At 57.1% G+C, this 8,842-nt stretch overlaps 1 long non-coding RNA gene across 1 annotated transcript; it reads right to left on the reverse strand.

The window, feature by feature from the left end:
- Positions 1–4,006: 4,006 nt before the first annotated feature.
- LOC121044033 (uncharacterized) lies at positions 4,007–8,607 on the reverse strand. Its single transcript, XR_005797073.1, has 3 exons — positions 7,339–8,607; positions 6,140–6,256; positions 4,007–5,020 (listed from the first exon to the last, which is right to left on the reverse strand). It is a non-coding gene; the product is annotated as an uncharacterized LOC121044033 (long non-coding RNA).
- Between the last annotated feature and the right edge of the window lie 235 nt (positions 8,608–8,842).

Genomic DNA, 8,842 nt, shown 5'->3' on the forward strand with positions numbered 1-8,842 from the left:
AGTGCAGGAGCCAATGCCGGCGAGGTCCTGACTCCTTCCCTCGGGGCCAAGCGGTCAGCACAGGCACAGGGCCCCTCGGGAGCCGCACGCGCAGGCCGGACCACCGAGCGGGCACACGTCTCACCAGGAGCCCTCCAAGGACAAAGGGAAGAAAGGATGTGTAAGGGTCTCAGCTGCCGCAATGGCAGGCTGAATCTTCTAGATTCCCGTGAGGCCCTGGTGAAAGCTCTTGTTGGAAATGGTGGCACAGTGTCGCTTTGGTGACCGTCGAAGTCCGCCTCTCAGCTCTGTGACTGAAACGGCAGGCAGGATTCGGCCTCAGAGGGGGCCGGGTCCCCTCTGCCATCCAATCACCACCCTTACTTTGCAGGTGACACAATTCAGGCACAGCCAGCGGCCCTAGGGCCCTCGCTCCCTGGGGGACCCAGAGCTCGCGCTGCCGAGGTCCCTGCCAAGGCTTCCCGTCGGCCGTGACGCTTTGTACTAGACCAGGAAAGACTCGGCGTCCAGAAATTCTTCCCTTCCCCTCAACATCCTTGAAAAATCTGGTGTCTCTTAACCCGAGGTAGACAAACTGTAGGCTTGCGGCTGGAGTCACGGTTACCGGAGAAATGCTCGTCTTTTGGCGGGATGAACATTTCCTCCTTGCTCGGAGACACGTGAAACCCAGGGCCTCCCTGCGTGGCCGTGGACGCCGCTGAAAGGCTCTGACATTTTCCACCAAGGATGCGGAACAAAGGAGAGGTGGCGTCGAAGTCATGTTGTCGCTTCACGAACACTCGGTCCCCTGCACCCCCCACGGGAAGAGGCCAGCTCCCGGCCCCACCGATTCTGGGCTTTGGCCGCCGGGACACGAGCACGTCCACACGGAGGTCTGAACGCGCTTGCGTGGTTTGGCGGACCTCTTGTCCAGCGCTCTGCCGTGGGAAGAGCGTGCAGGGGAACCCATAGCCCAGAGCAGAGACGCCAGAACCCGCCACACACCCCAAATGACAACTGGCTCTGTGCACCAGCCACAGGGACAGCTGATCGCATCACAGGGGCAGAAGGGAGCAGGACCAGCCGGAAGAGGGGAGCACCTGCATGGGGCGCGCCCAGCTGAGACTCGCTGACTCACACCGGCGTGGCCTGTGCCCCCGCAGGTTCCCCCGAAGGGGCCCCCGTCTAGACAGGTCTGGTTGCAGACAACAGGCTTGGAACCGCCCGGAAAAAAACAGCAAAGATCATCTGTGCGTTTTACTGACCTGAGCTGTCTCGAATGCCGCGTCTGCAACCTAGCGGAGAGAGTTCGAACCAGAGAAGGACCCACGGCACCGTCGGCGATGTACCACGGAAGCTTCCAGGACGGGACAAGAGTACACAAACTTCAGGCTTTCCACGTTTCGGGGCAAGGCCGAGAGCAAGCCATTTAATTCAGAGCAGGTTTATTTCCCAAGGGCATCGCTGTGCACGATGTGATAAATCAAGGCTACAGACATTACATCACGGTCCACATTCTAATTTTGAAGAGGCATAAATTGTGAAATTAGGCTGGATTATGGGGGTTTTTTAATTATGCTTAAAATAGTTCATCTCAGTGAACTTGGAAAATGTATTTGTCCAAAGTACCTTCTTCCTCACTGATGCTTGGCAAAGGCTGTGTTCGGTCCAGCAGCAAAGGCTCTTCTCACCGAGTCTTTGATCTGGACTCCCGTCTTATGTCCCTGCTTTTGGGGAACGTGGCGGCTGTTCCCAGGGAGACGTCTAAAGGACTGTGAATGGCTTCTAGGTTTCACTGAGATGTTTCTCCCTCCTCTCCTTGAGGGCACAGAGTCCACAGACGGGCACCTCGTCGCTCCTGCAGCTCGGACCATCCACTACTGACATGTTGGGGCAGGTGACTCTCTGCGGGGGACGGTCCTGTGCATTGTTGGATGCTTACCTGCATCACAGGATGCTTCCACCAAGGGACAGCAGCGTCCCACAAACTGGGACAGCCTAACATACCTCTAGACGTTGCCAAATGTTCCTGAGGGACCAAATCACCCCTGGCTGAGAACCAAAATATATTGACATCTTGGAGCTACTTATCAGGCTGACTTAAGGGCCATGTTTCCCATTTTGGCCAATAAAAAAAACCTGTCTCAAAACACCCAGGGCAGGTTCCTAAAAACAGTTTTCTAGGGGCGCCTGGTCGGCTCAGTTGGTGGAGCATCTGCCTCTTGATTTTTGCTCAGGTCGCGATCCTGGGGTCATGGGATCGAGCCCTGAGTCTGGCTCCACACTGAGCATGGATCCTGCCTGAGATTCTCTCCCTCCCCCCTCTCTCTGTCAAGAAGAGAAAACCCCACAGATTTCTAGTCTCTACCCCAGATCTGCTTCACGAATTCCTGGCATCTCTGCCGAATGGAATGCCCGCACGGTTGGACAGTGTGACTGCTGGTTTGGTGACTGCAGCACTGGAAGACATGACAGGGCGGAGTCTTCCTTGGCCAGGGGTCCTTGTCATTCCCTGTATGGGAGGGAGATGGCAGGAGTGGAGACACATCAAGAAAGAGCACCTTCTATCCCCCTTCTGCTGTGTGCTGCCCGTCAGCACAGGACGGGCAGCTCCTGGGAGACAAGAGGGGGAACAGAGGTGAGCAGCACTTCCAGGCCGTTCTGGAGGGACCTGGGTGCTTTCATTCATTTTCAGGAGCGCTCGCCCCAAACGTGTGGTTTCCAAGATGCTTAGAACACCCAGCATGGGCTGGGAAGGAAATTGTATCAGGATGTTTTCTGCCACGACAAACAGAAAACTTACCAAAAAAAAAAAAAAAAAAAAAGGCAATGCACAATATATAAAACGATAAAGCTTAGTAATTATTCCGTGTGACCACCGTGCTGGTCGCATTGCAGCTCCGGGGTTACGGGTGTGAGACCCCAACGATGCTCTGAGGAAACCGGCTCTTTCTGCCACCTGCGGTGTGTGGCCTGTCCCCCCAGGACGCCCCTGCTGGAGGAGGACGCCCCTGCTGGAGGAAGAGCGGTCCAGGTACCGCTGTCGATGGCAATATCCAGAAAGCTGAAAGGGGGCACGGATACCGTGGCACCTCCTTCAGTCTTCGGTGACAGCCCGGCACAGAAGTCTGCCAGGGGTTCTGGCCCTCTTGGCCAGATTTCCTTACGACCGAAGTCGAAAGCCCCTCTGGCTGAGGGAAGGGAATTGGCTGGGGCAGACTTAGACCACCGTGATTCACCCCTGGGGCTGGGGAGGAGTCTCTGTGCCCCAGAACGTGAAACCAACCCGCACTTTCACCAAATTGGGGATCTCTAAGCAGGAGAGGACAAGGACAGTAGCCACACGGCCGGGGTGTGGTATAGAGACCAGCCTCCTTGCCGAGACCTGCTTCACATAGTCCCCCTGCCCCCAACCTCAGCGCATTCCCATTTCCGTACGTGGACGCTCCTCGTCTGGGAGAGTAAGTGATCTTCCCAGATGATATGCAGCTAGTAACTAAGGCAGAGCTAAGATGTGAGCTCGGGTCTGAGCAGCTGCAGATCCCACAGCAAAGTGTGGACCGACAGGCACGCGTTGCACGTGGGAAGGTACGCACGAGTTTGCTTTCATTTTGGTGATTATGGATTTCCTAGAAGAGGTGTCTCCAAAAAAACTAACGAGCGGATCAAACTCCCATAGATAGTATTGCTTTAGACTAGGGTTCGTTTGTAAAACTTAATTTTAAGAAAAATGCTGGATGAATAACAGAACGGTGACGCATGGATGTGAGAAAACGGGAAGCTGGCTCATGGGTACGTGCCAGCGAAGCTGAACGGTCTGCCTCCAGGACAGGAGCCATCCTGACGCCAGGTCCCAGAAGGACATGGCTAGGTGAGTCATTGTCTTTTTGTAAGTTTATTTATTTATTCTGAGAGATAGGGGGCCTGAATGGGGGAGGGGCAGGGGGAAAGGGAGAGAGAGAATCCCAAGCAGGCTCTGCACTGTCAGCACAGAGCCCGACGCGGGGCTCGAACTCCTGAACCATCAGATCGCGACCGGGGCTGAGATCAAGGGTCGGACGCTTAACCAACTGAGCCACCCAGGCACCTCTAAATAAGTCATTTTCAAGTCTCCGTAAGGGGGAAAGGCGAATGTGGGAATCCACCAATGGATCTGCACCCCAGGAGACAGTCTGCCCTCAGCGGATTCACCGTTCACAGAGATGCTGGATGTCGAGGGGACCAGGGACAAGGAAATCAGAGAGAGGCTAGACTGGTGGTCCTTTGAGAAAGTGACTTCTCTGACCTGGCGCTCAAAGGTGACCTTTTCCATGGGCCACTGCTCCTGGAGACACAGTCGTGGAGGTAATGACTCCAGTCGACTCTCCACTCTGCCTGGCCCAGGGCCCCATTTCCAGGACACAGAGCGACCTGGGAGGCTTTCTCCAGCAGCCCACGTACTCCGTCATCAGACCTGCGATGCGCTCAGGTCCCTCCGCTCCTTTCTCTCACTTGGGAAGCAGTTGAGCGAGGGCTACGATAGCCACATGCATAGTCACCCTCTGAACACGTATCCTGTGCCGTCTCATGTCTAACCCCAAACAGCTTCCGCGCCCCCACTTAGATTGTCGGGTTCCCTGGTTCACATCACGGGCTCCCGGGCCCGGGTTGGCTGTCCCCCGCGTGTGGGCGGACACGTCCCGTCTGCTGGGAGCCCTGGGCCCCCCAGCGTGGTGAGCACATCCGGGGAAGGTCCACGCCTGCAGGCCCACGTTCCAGGGACTCTGTTGAAGGCCGTACGTGAGGTCGGGTGGCGTGGGCCCAGGGGAGGGTGAGTTCCACGGCTCGGTGCGGATTCTGCCCCTCTCGGTCATTGACCGGCCACGTTACCTGTCACCGCACATCGTGCTCCTCTGTTGTGTTTTGCCGCATGGTACGCTGATTGGACTCCAAACAACAGCTGATTTTGGATGAAAACACTCTTGTATTTTCAGATGAAATAATATTAATTTGGACAGTGAGCATCTGATCAGAATTCCTTGTAAATATTTAGATCAAGCGCCTAGGGAAGAAAGAGACCCAGTTAATTGTAATTAATCGTGGATAATTCATTACTTACCGTACACATCTCGGCTGGAGCTCCATTGGGCTCAGAACCCTAAAGGGGCTGCAGACTCCGCGCTGAACCTGACTGGAGAAGGGTGTGCCTCGTCTGTGCTGCCTGACAATGACGGATGGAAACGCAGGGACGGCCCGCTCCCCCGGCCCCCACGGAGCGCGAAGGAGAACCAATCACCGTCGCGGGTGGGTTGTAATTCATCTTGAGATGCAGCTCCAAGCACAGAGGTGAACAAAGGACCAGCTGCACCGCCACAAAGTCTCCCCTCCGATCTTCCGTTTCTGCTGAGTCTTGACAAGGGCCGTCTCACGCCCAGACCTCCGCCCCCCTGCCCGCACCAGGCGGCCCCCGGGGGTGGTAGGACTGAGCAGAGTCGCCCGTCACCCTAGGGGCGCAGGCATCCGATCCATTAACGGCAGGAGTGACAGGTCTGAAGGGCATTGTCCCCAGCGGCTGAAGGAAGGAGGCCCCGGAGTGCGGTCACCGCATCAGTGGACGGCTGAGGGGAGGTCCGCAGCCGCTCAAAGGGGCCGTGGGGGGACGTGGGGGGACGCGGCCATGCTGCCCGGGAAGAGCCCAGGGGCCGAGGGGTCTTGCAGAGAGGTCTCAGGAGAGGGGGCGTGGTGTCACCTCAGGTGTGAAAGGGGGGCCCCGGGAACCACGGCTGGAGGGCTCGCCCAGAGGACCCCCAGAAACCCACCTCTGCCCTCAGCCCCCACGTAGCCTGTTGGCTCCGCCGTCGGCACTCGGCCGGGCCCCTCCCTCCAGCCCCCTGCGCAGGGTCCTGGCAACAGCCTTCGCCGGGTCTCCCCAGCTCCGTCTCCTCTTCTAGTCCACGCACACAGCCTCCCGTGACTACGATGCAAGCCTCCTCACCCTCTCCTCTTAAAAACCCTTCCATTCCTTCCGACCTCCTATACTAAGAAGGCCAAGCCCCCGGTTCAGGCTCACAGAGAAGGTCCCCGAACACCATGTCCCCCGCTGGGACCCCACCCTTCACCACCACTCCCTCCGCCCGGCAGCACCCGATTCTGAGTCACTACCCGGGGCTCACAAGCGCACCTTGTGTGGATTCGATCCTCCTTATTCGGGACTCCGCCCGTAACGTACAGATTTTCCAGCTCATCAAAGTCTGGTAGCAGCCGTGGGGTGAATACACACGGTGTTTCCGTGGTCGTTCTGGAGGAACACAGAGAGGCGACAAACTTGAGGGGTTGGCCCGTGTTCCCGGCTGAGATGAGCAAGATAACAGTCGCCTTCCTGTCCCAGCTCCCGTCCTGTAAGCCGGTGTCCTTTTGTGGCCTATCTAGTGCCACGTTTTCCACATTTTTGTGCTTTTTGTCCATAACTTCGCTGCTTTAAGTGGCCCCGTGTTAGGCTGGAGTACTGGCTGGTGTTCGGCCGTGCTGCCCCCGGATGGGGTGACACATTACTCTGCATGTTTCTATGAGGAGGTTTCTGGATGGAATTAATGTTCAAGCTGGTGGACTACAAGCGAAGCAGATTGCTCTCCCTGCTGTGGGTGGGCCTCGCCCAATCAGTGGAAGGCCTGAACAGAACAAAGACTGATCTCCCCCAAGCAGGAGGGGATTCTGCAGCAGACAGCAGGCAGACTTCAACCGCGGCACGGGGTTTCCTTGGGCCTCAGCTGATGGCAGGTTTTGGACTTGCCAGCCTCCGTAATCTTGTGAGCCGACTCCTTAAATATTATTCCGCATGTACGTGTGTGTGTGTGTGTGTGTGTGTGTGTGTGTGTGTACATCTCATCGGTTCTGTTTCTCTGGGAACACTGACTGCACTAACCCCGTGTTTCCCCCAGGGGCAACGGTTCAGCACGCCCCACGTCAGAATCGGTGGCCACTTCATGGAACACATCTACCGTGGACAGAGCAGTCAGCAGCCCTGTCCTCCCGGCGGCTGCCCTCCTCCCACTTGCTCGCCGGGTTGTGGTTTCTCAGGTCGTAGGATTTTTCCAAGCACCCCTCGCCTCCCCCCACCTGGTGATGCTCTCCCCGGCCCCCTGGGCCGCCTTGGGCCCCCAGGACCTGATGCCTCGCCTCTGTCACACCCCACACAGGAGAGACACCTGAGCGTTTGGAGAGCCGCCTGTCCCCTGTGGCACGGCCTCAGGACCAGCCAGACTCCTGGAACACAGGGGGCTGTGGGCGGTGACGTGATGCACGGCCAGTCAGAGAGGCCGCCGCTCCCTACCGTGGGGATCACGGGCCCTCCAGTGAGATACCCGTTCTGTGCACACATACGTGTGCGGGGAAGGTCGTGCGAAGGCCCTCGGACAAAAATGCCCGCCTCCCGTCACGGTGCTGGAAACACCTGAGTTAGTTCTCTTGATTTTGAGGACTTGATGGCTGCAGTGAAAACAGATATTTTCTGGGCCAAGAACCATGCGGAATGTCTCCCGTTAGCACTTGGCTCCTCAAATTAGCAGGCCCGAGCAGATGAGTCCCAGCGAAGGCACCTCACGGCTCATACGCCAGGAGACGTTGTCAAAACGTGCGAGCATTTGGGCTAAAATGGCCGAGGACTAGAGCATTTTGAGGATAGCCTGGCAGGGGGTCTCCAGCGACGGCCGCTGCTTTTCTCCTCCGTGCTGCATCCGGCCGTGGAGCCGCGGAAGAGACGTTTCCGGACCAGAGTCCGTGAGTGGTGGAACCCTCTGGTGCAGTGGGAGAGTGAATGTCAAGAAAACAGGATTTGGTTCGCTTACTCCCTAAAATCACTGTTACGGATGCCAGCTGTTCAGAGAGGCAGTGTCGTCTGGAGCAGTGAGGAGGGCCCTCCTACAGCAGGGGATGAATGGGGGGCCCGAGGCCCCGGGTCCCTTCCGACCCTGAGACTGGGGACGTTTCCCAGCTCCCTAAACACAGTGCCTGCACCTGTCTGAGCCTCAACACGTTGCCGCGGCAGCCTGTGCCCCCCCCCTCAGCAGGAGCGAGTGTCTCTCGGGGGAGAGACACACGGCCAGGCCCGCTGGAGCGGATGGCGGGTGGGGGGGACCCCCGGCGCCTTGGCGCTCACCCAGCCCCTGGCTCGGCCGTCAAAGCGCAAGCAACATGGCCCACGTGGTATTCCACCCACGTGTCCCGTCTTACCTTCCCGACTCGTTTCATCCTCTGGCCCCAAAACTTACATTGACATTGAGGACGATTTTACATGGCCGGTGACAAGCTTGGGCAGTGTAAGAGTTGTAATGAAAAGGTCCTCCAAACACAGGCTCTCGTCCTGGGCCACGCCTGCACGCACGCACGTGAGCTCGCCTCTCTGCCCTCAGTTCCCCGACTGTAAAACACACACACGGACATGGAGTTTGCTGGGACACAGACCTCTTTGTACGCCAAGCTAGTAGGAACCTCCGTGCAGATGTCCCTTCATTCATGGAAATGGAACCACGTCGGCTCATTCCAAGGCCTCTGGTCCACGCACAGAACGCCCCTTCCTGACAGATTCTCCACCCACCTGGGGTGGAAGCCTGGGGCACAGTCACCCCGCATTTTTACATGGTGACCAGCATCTGTCATATTTCTTAGACTTAATTCACACCTGGCCAACTTAACAATCATGTTGGGAGCTTTGGCGTCTTGATATCTGACACTTTTAAGAATCCAGATGTCAGATATTTTTTGCGTTTTGAGAAGCCTTGCTCGATACATTAGTTTACAGCTGGGCTCTAAGAAATAAAATCTCAAGAACATTCCATTTGTTTGCAAGTTTTCCTCTGCCAACTGGTGGACCCCAAATGGAGGTGAT

This window comes from Herpailurus yagouaroundi, unplaced genomic scaffold, assembly GCF_014898765.1.
Source record: "Herpailurus yagouaroundi ecotype Mexico unplaced genomic scaffold, PumYag 188, whole genome shotgun sequence".
Lineage (NCBI taxonomy): Eukaryota > Metazoa > Chordata > Mammalia > Carnivora > Felidae > Herpailurus > Herpailurus yagouaroundi.